At 42.2% G+C, this 12,025-nt stretch overlaps 1 long non-coding RNA gene across 1 annotated transcript in view; it reads left to right on the top strand.

The window, feature by feature from the left end:
* The window catches only part of LOC308482921, a 48,725-nt gene extending 45,556 nt beyond the window's left edge, over window positions 1–3,169 (top strand). The window contains exon 4 of the long non-coding RNA XR_013989498.1: window positions 3,006–3,169. This is a non-coding gene — a long non-coding RNA (uncharacterized lncRNA). The remainder of the gene's footprint in view (window positions 1–3,005) is intronic.
* The last annotated feature ends 8,856 nt before the right edge of the window (window positions 3,170–12,025 follow it).

The raw sequence follows: 12,025 nt of genomic DNA on the forward strand, positions 1-12,025 counted from the left end.
CTGTACCACCACACAGACTTGGTATTCCTAGCTTGCTTCTTTACCCCTCCTGACTACGGTGGCCAGAGAGTCCACAACAGAATCTTTTCCATTGCTTGCCTTCCTGTGGTAAGAATGGAGATTTCCTGAGAGAAAGGGTCTCTTGCATTGGTGTGTGCCAAATTACTCAACAAGATTGGCTGGAGGTTTCTGCCTATACAAACACCCTTAAATGCCATAAATATACACATAGCTGAGCATGTTACACAAATCTAGCCCCTAAATATAGGGTTTGGTCCAGATCCATTGGAATCAATGGGATTTTGTTGTTGTTTAGTCATTTAGTCATGTCCAACTCTTCGTGACCCCATGGACCAGAGCATGCCAGGCACTTCTGTCTTCCACTGCCTCCCGCAGTTTGGTCAAAAAAATGCTGGTAGCTTCGAGAACACTATCCAACCATCTCGTCCTCTGTCGTCCCCTTCTCCTTGTGCCCTCCATCTTTCCCAACATCAGGGGCTTTTCCAGGGAGTCTTCTCTTCTCATGAGGTGGCCAGAGTATTGGAGCCTCAGCTTCATGATCTGTCCTTCCAGTCAATGGGACTAGTTAATAATTATTTTTCCTTAAAGCCCCCTTAAGTTCAATAGGAACCAAGTTCCACTGGCTTTATCTGGATCCGACTAATTGTGGATACTCTCAAAGAATCTTAGGAACTGTAGTTTAAGAGTGCTGGGAATTATAGACATGTGATGGGCAAGCTACAGTCCCAGGATACTTTGGAGGAAGTAATGACTTTTAAAGTGCAATAAATGTGCATTAAGTGTTTGGTATGGGTGTGACCTAGGGCCACAATCCAATTGTTAAACACATTTAATAACACACATTTATTTTAAAGGACTTTAGCATGTTTAACCCTGTGGTGGTCTGTGGCCTAGCAAGGTCTGGTAAGAAGATGGTCTGTGACCTGCCACAATCAACTTTCATAGTTGTAGTGTGCCCCCTACCAGTAAATTGCAAGTCTGATGACATAAGCATGCTTTTATTCTATTTTCTGATCTCTCTCCATTCTCCCAAACACAAATGTTTTATCTATTTCTTGTGTCAGATGAACACAAGATACATAATTCTTCCAGCTGCCGTCCTGCCTCCATCTCAGTTCATGTCCCCTCCTCCCTTATATGTAAAAATGGCCATTTATAGATCAAGCACTCATTTGCGGCTGTTCTCTGTCCCCAGTGTGGAATCTGATTGCTGAAAACATGGCTGAAGGAGCTGAGCTACTGTAAATATGCAAACATTACAAATGAGGGTGATTGAAAAACAGACCCCAAGTGTGATTCCCTCCCTGAACTCTCACTCCACTTCAAAAAATAGGCAGCATACTGTGCTGCCTCCTTTATTATGTCCTAACACTTTATAATCTTTGGTGATGCTTGCTTCACATTTTAAATAGCTGTTTTAAAATGGGGGCAAAACAGAGGAAGGATAAATTGTAAAACTCCCCTGCAAGAGTAATGAATGCATTTAAAATTAAGCTACACATTTCTATACATCCATGACCTTTAAAACCTGTTAGGAAGGGTAGGAATTAGGATTTATACCTTGCAGGGTGATTGATGGTCTTTTCTTGTTAGTGTATGTGTTTTAAAGAAACTAAAGTAACAGCCACAGTCTGGATATCTATAATCCTCTTTAACAACACTTGCTACGAAGTCACAACACATTGCTTTATGAAAAGAGTCAAGTTCTCCAATAGTGTGGTGGGTTTTCCCCCCTTTTCTTTTCTTTTAAGGAAACAAATCCAGGCTGCTAAGCTTAGCTGCTAGAGAGGTTTGGAATAACTGCATCAAAATTTGCAAGAAATGTTGATGCCCACTAACCTCTTAGCCAGCAGACGTGTCAATAAGGGTTGCCTCCCCCACCCCCTTTTTTACAAGGAAATGTCAGGATGACAGCAGAATGAAACAGAACTAGCTTTGCAGGTCTAGTGTCTCCCTCCCCTCCCCACTTCCCACAGGCTGCTCTCAAAGATGTCAGCTTTCTGCATTTCTGCATTTCAGCCAAAAAAAAAAGGGGGGGGTATCGGCATAATTACAGTGAGTTAAGCTCTGTCTCCAAGAGTTCCACAACCTGCTGATAACAGAAATGTTTTAGGGTGTCCCTGCTTTAGTCCATACAACTCTCTCTATATATACAGAAGGATCTTGTATTTGAACCTGGAGATAAAGGAGCTGGCCCAGAACTTGTTTTGTGGGGCTCATGTGTAGAAATTGATGCTCGTATGAATGATCTATATGTGTGAACAGTATAAAGTTGGAGAAAGTGGCTGATGGAAGATCATGATCCCCTCTTGTATACTTGACTAAATCACAAGATCAACCTTGTTTAAATGTAGAAGTCTAATCTTCTGTGAGAGCTTTCCTTTGCTATATACTGCTTATGTGTTTTGGGGTGCTGGCAGGCAGGCAGGAGAATTGCATTGTCCGAAGTTATATGAGTCTCCACAAAGCCAACACATTGCTCATGTACATAATTTTCTCTCTCTCACTGGCTGTATTTGCAAAAATGATGAAGGGAGCAGAACCAATTTCTCTTCTCCCCAAGTCCAATGGGTTTTGTACATCTTTACTGAAGTGGAACATCCCCACTGCTATGAATATAACTAATATTGGATAAGTTAATCATGGTGTGTTGATTCCAACACAGTTCAAATAAATAAATAAACTCGTTGTGGCAATATTACTGATTTCTCAAACTAGAACAACCAACCACCTCCCCCCCCCCAAAAAAACCCAGCTGATACAAATTTTCTTTTTCTTGTGAGCAGCCAATTTTTTATTGTTGTTGCCACATGGAAAAAAAAGACCAAGAGCAAACTCTAATTAAATTGGAACCATTTTCTGGCTTTCACTGGAGTACGTTATAAGAATCCATTGCTTTAGCTTCAAATTGTCAACCAGTTCTTTAGCATTAGTTTTTCCATCGCAATGATCCTGCTATGTTGCTTTCCTTTTGTTCAGTGTAGCTGTAACAAAATTAACAACGGGCAAGGCAAAATGCTGTGATGAATGTGACCTTGTTTTTCTTGGCTGAACAACCCAGCAGCTTGGACATCTGTACCAATATGCTCTGTGCAACACTCAGCTCACAGGAGATGGTAGCTGTGTTCTAGACCCCTGGTTTTCAACAGAACCCCAAAATGGATCTAAGGTGCGTTGTGTCTATGGTACTAAATTATGTAGGAAAGAGTGAATCTCTGAATTTTGGTTTCTCATTTTTCAAACTGAAATTCGGTTCTCTGATTTTTTTTTACATGACATTTTTTTAATTGCAATTTTAAAAATGAAAATTAATTGACATTTTAGTGCAAATTTCTCCTAATGCACACACATTTGTATGCAATTTTACCATGTACATATTTTTGCAAATCAATTTCTCTTGCTGTGGGGCCTTTTTGTATGTTTTCACTAATGTATGCACAATTTCCTCTAGTAAATGCATTTGTGTACACATTACTTGGCTGGAGGACTACATTTCAGAATTAAGGGGAACGTGTTACAGAAAATATATACCACTTTTCAAGCAGACTTCCCAAAGTGATTTGCATAAGATAATTACAAGAATAAGCACTGGGTCTTTTATTATTATTATTTTTAAAAGTAACAATAGAATGGGAAAGACAAATTGTTTGTGTAGAAAAAGCTGCTGCTGCTTCTCTGCTTCCCTCAGGGCAAGATGGTCCTTTAGATGCCCCTGTGTTGACAGTAAGGGACCGCTATGGGAGCTGGTTGGTAATCCTTCCTCAAAGGATTTCAAAGGATGGCTATGTTTTGTTATTTGTTGCTTCAGAACATGTGAAAAAAGTATGTTTGCCTTTAAACACAAACTGAATCTAATTTCTCCTGTTTCCCTATGTGTGTGTGAGGTTTCTTAAAGCAAAAGTAGAAAAGAGGAGGTGATTAAAGAGAATGAGTCTAAGTTTGTACTGCACAATCTCTCTCTCTCTCTCTCTCTCTCTCTCTCTCTCTCTTCAGCTCATTGCTCCTCCATAAGCCAATGAATTGTAGACTGATGAAGGTGCCAAGATTTCTCCATCCCCACATTCCAAAAGCTAGTACAATACTCCCCGCCTCCAAAAAAAGAGGTTTCCCAGGACTATTACAGTCTTCTCAACTACTGAAGGGTCCCCAGATGTTGTTGGACTACAACTCCCATCATCCCTGAGCTCTGGCCTTGCTAGCAAGGGGTGATGGGAGTTGTAGTCCAGCAATATCTGGGGACCCACAGGTTGAGAAAGGCTGCATTAGAGAATCTTGTTGAAGCGGACCATGGGTCTATTTGATCCAGCATGCTGTTTGTCACACACTAGGAAGATATCGCAGGAATTGCCTTTACTTTCTTTTGCCTTGTTTCCACATCACTTGGCACTCAATGCAATGCTCCCTCTGAAGATGGAAGTTCTTTCACTCAGCCAGCATGGTTAGTAGCTACACATAGACTTCCTCTACATCTGTAGACTTAATGTATAGAAGTGGTGAGCTATACCACACCACTGTCCTTTTTCATGGCTCCATCATTTTATTGCCACTGTACACACAAAGTCTGAGCATATACATCAAGATACATCAAGTACATAATAGGCTCTGTGCACATAGGCACAATGATTGTCTGGACCAAGGTGCAATTCTGCTCTTTCCACATGTTGTTGTAGCTATTATATTTGCATATCACCTAAACCCATAGATCTCAGGGAGGTTCAAAAAAAATAAAAGTACAATAAAATTGGAAGATCATGTGAAAAGGGCTATGAGGTCATGGGGAATGGTATGTCTTTCTTCCATGTAATTGTTTTCTTCTTGGGCGAAGACTGTAGCTCAGTGGTAGAGCATCTGCCTGCAAAAGGTCCCAGGTTCAATTCCTAGCATCTCCAGGTAGAGCTGAATCCTTGAAATCCTGCTATTTGTCAGTGTAGGAAATTTTGAGCTAGATAGACCAATGCTCTGATTCTATATAAGGCAGCTTCCTTTGTTCTTGGGGCAACTGAACACCTGCGGGTGACTCTTGCTTGAAAGTAGTCCACTTTTAGTCTTGGTGCCTAGAAATCAGTGTTGTAGAGCAAGAGCTGCTTAACACAGTCCTGCATAATTTTGTGTTCGATTTGTTTTAATGTTTGCAATTGTGGTAGCAGATGAAGTGCTTGGTGGCTTACTGCTGAACTGAAAACAAATGAGCACAAAAGTCCAGGAAGCATATAAAGTCAGAATTTTATAGGCACCGTGACAAATCTAGGAGAAACACTTTTAATTTACTTGATTTTGGGGACAGTTTAAGTTCTAAATGCAGCAGATGGAAATTTGTGGCTTTGAAAAAGAACAGGAGATAAAAACAGGGAACAATAAGGTGCTCTTTTTAAATCTGTCTTTTGAGGCCCATGAAATACTCTTCAAGGAAAATATCTTGAAATGGCCTGCTTAATCCTGTGCAGCCAACACAGGATCACATTTGCCTGCCATTGTTTTCTCCTTCTGTTTTTAAATTTCTGTCGATGAAGGAGAAACAGGATGCATTGATTCAAACCTTTCCCTGGATCATTTACCCGTAACCCTTGATATGCAGTTTATAGTTCCTTTTGCTCCAGATCATGTTGGAAAGCAACAATGATCTGGTTCAAACACACTGTATACCCAACATGATTTCCTGGCGTTAGTCGGGGCCCTGCTAAGCAAGAAACCATCAACTTCATTAAACATCAGAGCAGCCACCATGGTCAAAAATGGATGACAGCAATAGACAAGTACACCTCCATGACACCACCATGGAGAAGGCCTTCCGTATGTTCCCTGCATGATGCATTGCGCTTACAGAAAGGATTCTATGAAGGGCCCTAAAGGCCAATCTCAGTTCCTGGGCAAGGCTATGTGGAGAGGTTCTCCTTTAGGTAACTAGATCCTAAGCAATTCAGGATCTTCTGTGTCATTGAACATAACCATTGGAAGAGCCGTTCCTTGAGGTACTGTGGTCCTGAGGTGTTCAAGACCTTTACAGATCAAAACCAGCACTTTGAATTGGGCTGCCAGTGCCGTTGAGCCAGAATTGGCATTATATGTTCTAACCATCTTGCCCTAGTGAACAACCTGGCTGCTGAATTCTGCACCAGCTGAGGTTTCCCATCTGTATTCAAAAGCAGCCCCATGTATAATGTGTTGCAGTAGTCTAACCTAGAGGTTATCAGAAGTCAGACTGTCCCTATCCAGATAGGGTCACAGCTGGGTTACTAGCTGAAGCTTTTGCTTCTACTGGCCACGCTCCAGACTTTAAAAACTGTTTAAACCAGCTCTCGCACTGACAGATTGGCATAGTGTGCGCATATTGTTCTGGGAATATCAGTTGACCATCAGTGCCCATTCAAGTGATCACTTTAGCTAATAAGCTTTACAAGGATCTAAAGAGAAGGCCATCTCTTATCTTGATGCAACATCCAAAGAACAAAAAGCGCAACCCCATGCTTTGCAGACAAAATCATAAATCATAAAATCAAATAAAGTCACATAAATAGAATAGTCATCAATAATGTTGAAATGAAACCAGCAGCATCAGTAAAGAACAGCAGGATTAAAATGGAGCAATATTAGTCATTCCTCAAAGCCTGTTAGGTCTTGCGAATGCACATATGTTCTATTTCCTATATTAGTTTTATGTAGCCAGTTGCTTTCCTAGATTTTGTACTCATGTGAGCATTGGAAGATCAGTGTAGAGTAAGAAAAAGAGAGGGGGGGGAATGGAGGCCTTATCCACACTTACCTCTCATTTGCTCTTTCCAGGTGCAGGTCACGATTTAAAGCTCCATGTCGGAGAGCCCCCTTTTCCCCCTCCAGAGCTTTCCCTTCAAAAAACCACTCTTTAAAGCTCAATCAGAGCAAACATCAATCCGCAGAAAACCTGAATTGATGTTTGCTCTGATTCAGCTTTAAAGGGTGTGTTTTCTCAGGGAAAACTCAAGGAGAAACAACAACAGTTAAGGTGTGGCCTGGAGAGAGCGGGGCAAAAGGTAAGTGTGGATAAGCCCTGAGAGAACCCAAAACTAACAAATTTGCCCATCCCTATTGAGTGACTTCTTTTTTTAAAAAAATCAGCCTAATATGGAGGCACCTTTGGAGCTAGGCCAATATGTAGTCCTATGAGAAAGCAAGGAAGTAAGTACCGTACTTAAAGTGGTTATAGCCAAGATGTCTCTCTACAAGGTTGAGCTATCAAATTGTGATGTGCCCACTGCCTAATTCCACCTTGAAACACAGCTTTTTAGCTCCATGGAAGCATGTAGAGTTTCTATTTACATGCAAATTGATGCTATTCATGTGTGAATTAAAGCAAGGACTGACTTAGTCAAATGGAATAATTAAGTAATGGTCACATCCTCTTCTGTTTAGGGGTGTACATCCTGCAGATTATAATTGCTACATCCCATTACATTACAAAATCAAATTAAAAGATAATTGAATTCCTTCCTTCTTTTCCTTCCTCCTTCCCTTCCTCCTTCCCTTCCTTTATTTCAATCTAAGAGTAACCAGAAAATGTGGAGGCAGTATGGAGGTCTCCTGAAGATAAGCTGGAAATGGAATAGTATGTAGCAGGCTGAGCTGATATTTAGGTTCGAAAGCCTTGAGATCCAGAGATAACATTCCATAGACACATAGTCTTTTGTTTATGGCAAAATAGTGTGCTATCTTTACCAGACTGCAATATTTGTAGGCAGTGAAACATTACCACATTCCATAGTTGTGTGCAACAGCAAAAAATAGAGTCCTGCCCACAAGTCAGCTCCTGAATGATGGCTTCTATTAGGAGACAGATAGGGGGACTTCGACTTTGTTGATTCTTGTTGATTTTTATAACCTCAGCCATGATATGGCTCTAATGGATGGGAGTTGGAAGGCATGGTAATATGATGATTCCGTTCCTACCTGCAGGTCTATTTCCAGAAACTAGTATATGGAACCATTGGGAAGTCATCAGAGGATCTGGAGTGAGGTGTCACTAATACATCAATGACCACTTTTAGACTGAAGGAGCAGAGCCAGCGTGATGTAGTGGTCAGTTTTGGAAGAGGGCCTGGAGACCAGGGTTCAAATCCCCACTTGGCCAGGAAGCTCACTGGCTGATCTTGAGCCAGTCATTGCCTCTCAGCCTAACCTATCTCATAGGGTGGTTGTGGGGATTAAATGAAGAGGAGGAGTACTGCATAAAAAGGTGAGATATAAATGCAACAAACAAACAAACAAACAAACAAACAAACAAACAAACAAACAAACATCAAAGGATGCCCTTCAGCACCTGCCATCTTAGGTGGTTGCCTCACAGTTACTCTCCCTGTAGACATTCCATTTTTGTGTTCTGATGTTTGTATCCTAGTTTAGGGGAGGGGGGACCTTAACCAATTACCACTGCACAGTACTGTAAAAAAAAAAAAAAAGGGCAGGATTTTACCCGTTTCTAATTCAGACCCACTATAAATACAGATTGCTAAATGCTATATAAAAATCTTTTTTCTCTCTTATTCTTCCAAATTCCTCATCTTTTTCATGTATGGAGGATCCTCTGCTTTCGCTGTGAAATTCTGTTTTAGGCAAAACTCAGTTGCAACTCCTTTTTTTTAACAAAAAAAAAGACCGATCTTTCCCCAGCACTTGGTGAAATCACAGTGAGAGCCCGTGGGTTTCATTTGTCAATACTGATTACTAAGTGGTCTGCAGATAGGAAAACTTTACATTGCTGCTATCGACAATATGTCGCTCTTTCTGAAATGTGCAAGTAACAGCTGGTTGGATAGAAAACAATGAAAGACCAGGATGCTGAATAATAAAGAAAATAATATGTAGCCTCACCGTTTCCATAGTCTAGCTTTGGTGCAAAAATAAAAATAAAAATGAGAAGACAGTGTTCTGAAATATCTACCCATCAGTCTGTCCACATCCCAAAAGAAATAATCTCAATTTGCTATATGGCCATTGGTTAGCACAATAAACTTATTGAATAAATCTTGCTGTATTACTCCTTTCATTTATGAAACTTTGCCCTCCCATAAGTGAAATTTTGGGACGCGGGTGGCGCTGTGGGATAAACAACAAAGTCTAGGACTTGCTGATCAGAAGGTCGGCAGTTCGAATCCCCGCGACGGGGTGAGCTCCTGTTGTTCGGTCCCAGCTTCTGCCAACCTAGCAGTTCGAAAGCACATCAAAGTGCAAGTACATAAATAGATACTGCTCCAGCGGGAAGGTAAATGGTGTTTCCGTGCGCTGCTCTGGTTCGCCAGAAGCGGCTTAGTCATGCTGGCCACATGACCTGGAAGCTGTATGCCGACTCCCTCTGCCAATAAAGCGAGATGAGCGCCACAACCCCAGAGTCGGTCACAACTGGACCTAGTGGTCAGGGGTCCCTTTACCTTTTTAAGTGAAATTTTATATTGCTATTACCATGTCCACTGATTTCATTTTGTGATCAACAAATTTTTAATTCTGTCTGTCTTATCTTCTCCTCCTAAACTGGTTTGCTGGCACAGGCAAGAGAGGTCTAGTTGGAAAATTGAAAGCTGGGATATCTGGGCAGGTAAGGGGGAAGCTTTTTCAGCCCCAGGACTGCATTCCCTTGTATGGGGGGGGGGCACATGCCAGGGATAGGTGGAGACATGAGGCAAAAGTGAGTCAAGCAATGAAGCAAATTTACTTTTCACAGTAGGCTAGCTTTCACACATACTGCAAGAGGCATTATCTGTGTTCAAAAACATGTTTCAGTCAGATGAAAGCTCTCCAGTAGAGTGCAAAACAAGGTCAGCTGGCTAGAGAAGAATGGCTGAGGAGGGTCTGCAGCTTGGTCATAGAGAGATGCTTGGCAGGACACATTTCGTTCCCAGGCTTGAGGTTACCAAGCATTCCTTTACATCAGGAACAAGGGGGGAATAAAGATCTACATTGGGATCTGGTTCCCCTGTGGATCCTGGCACCCAAGGCAGTTGTCTCACCTTGCCTCGTGGGTGACCCAGCCCTGTCCATTAGTCTTATATTTGTTTGGTGTATCCCTCTATGACGGGGTGGCCAACTCCCAAGAGACTGCGATCTACTCACAGAGTTAAAAACTGGCAGTGATCTACCCCATTTTCTGGGGTTCAGGTCATAGTTGTTGAACTATTTTTAGGGAGAAAGAAAGCCCTGTTTTTTGGGGGTGCAGGGCAAAAACGATGAGCTTCTTTTTAGGGGAGCCAAAGTTGTTGAGTTTCTTTGGGAGAGCCAGTGATCTACCACAGACATCCAGTGATCTACCGGTAGATCACGATCTAACTGTTGGACGTGCCTGCTCTATGACTTCCCAATTTTCTGATAGACAAAAACAGCATATTGGCATTTCTACACTGTCGTGAAGGGACTTTTGCCCTGCCCATCTCGCTGTTCCCACCAGAGTGGTACAAGGGATTATGCATGGCAGGACTTTGCTGTGGAGCAAGCAAAGTCAAGCAGAACAAAGGACTGTAGCTCTACCGGTGCAAATGCTGGGTCCCAATACTGGCATGGGAAGGTGGTCCGTCATGCACTGAATGCCACATCCTTAGAAATATAGGAAGCTGCCTTATACTGCGTCAGACTTAGTCCACCTAGTTCCATATTGTCTACATTGACCAGCAGAGACTCTCCAGGGTTTGAGACAGAGACATTCCCAGCTCTATGTGAAGATGCTGGGGATTGAAACTGTAACCATTTGCCTGAAAAAAAGATGGTCTGCCATTGAGCTGTAGCCCTTCCTTGGCTCAGCACAGCAGTTGTCATGGGACTGGTCTGTGAGTCATCTTTGATGCTTTCTTATTTCCCTGCAAAAGCTATTTCTTTGCAAAAGCCTAGCATATTATTTCACACAGATCAGGTTTGTGCTTTATGACTGAAGTTTTTAGCACTACTTCTCCAACAGTTTTGAGTGCCATTTGTCCTCTTAATACATACTGAAGATTTCTTGTTGATATTCATAAATAAAAATCAATACTATAGATGACAAGCTGTGAAAAACCAGGAAAAGGTTAAGCTCTACTTCATAGCACAAGTTCCCTTGCAGGCAGACCAATCCATGCTTTCAACTCTGTAAGAAGTCAGCTGTCTCAAATCAAGGTCTCTGGCAGCAGGGACTGATTGCCTAAATACTTGTGTTTGCAAGCAGAAAGACCTGCTGGCCTGAGCTCTGATGTACTTCTCAGCAAGCTGAAGGGCTTACTATGGCTTTTGGGTACTGACAGGCAAGCTTCCCCTAGCCCAAATCAGATTGGCTCAGAAAAAAGTTATGTTACTCAAAGTCAGAAAAAGCTTAGCTTATTTTCCAAGCTAATCTGTCTTTGAAATTCTTGGATGTAGTTCTTCGGGGGGGGGGTACCATTTCCAAGGGCCTCTGGGTCTTTTTGCCTCAGAGTTGTCCATTAACAATTCAGTAAATGCTATATTCCACTGGACTGGGCTGATGACACTAAAGGCTCAGTTTCTTGTTGTCATGTGAGTCTCACCAAATAAGGGATTGACCAGATTTGTTCCTGGGGATGATCTCAGTGATTGAGCTGGGACATAAGGGTTCAGGCCAGGCGCACTGCCTTGCTCCTGCGACAGACGGTACCCGCAGCATTCTGATGTCACTTGCGTACATTGTGGGGTGTGCTGACAAGACACATGCATGCCCCATGGCATGCGCATGCTGTCAAGTAGAACTGTTTGGGGGTCCAGCCCCTTCACTGAAAAATTGTAGGAGCCTGGGAAATCCCTGAGGTACCCTGGACCTATATTGTTCAGGGCATTGTAAATAAATGCAAGATCTAGCTTCGTAGTAAGTGGTAGACATGTGGAATTTGGGCAGTATTTTTCTATATTTGTTCCATGTTGCTTGATAGTCAAATGTTTCCTTCCAGGCAAGTTCTAGAACAGGCTTCCTCAACCTCGGCCCTCCAGATGTTTTTAGCCTACAACTCCCATGATCCCTAGCTAGCAGGACCAGTGGTCAGGGATGATGGGAATTGTAGTCTCA

This window comes from Podarcis pityusensis (assembly GCF_964106645.2).
Source record: "Podarcis pityusensis genome assembly, chromosome: 8".
NCBI classification, from domain to species: Eukaryota; Metazoa; Chordata; class Lepidosauria; order Squamata; family Lacertidae; genus Podarcis; species Podarcis pityusensis.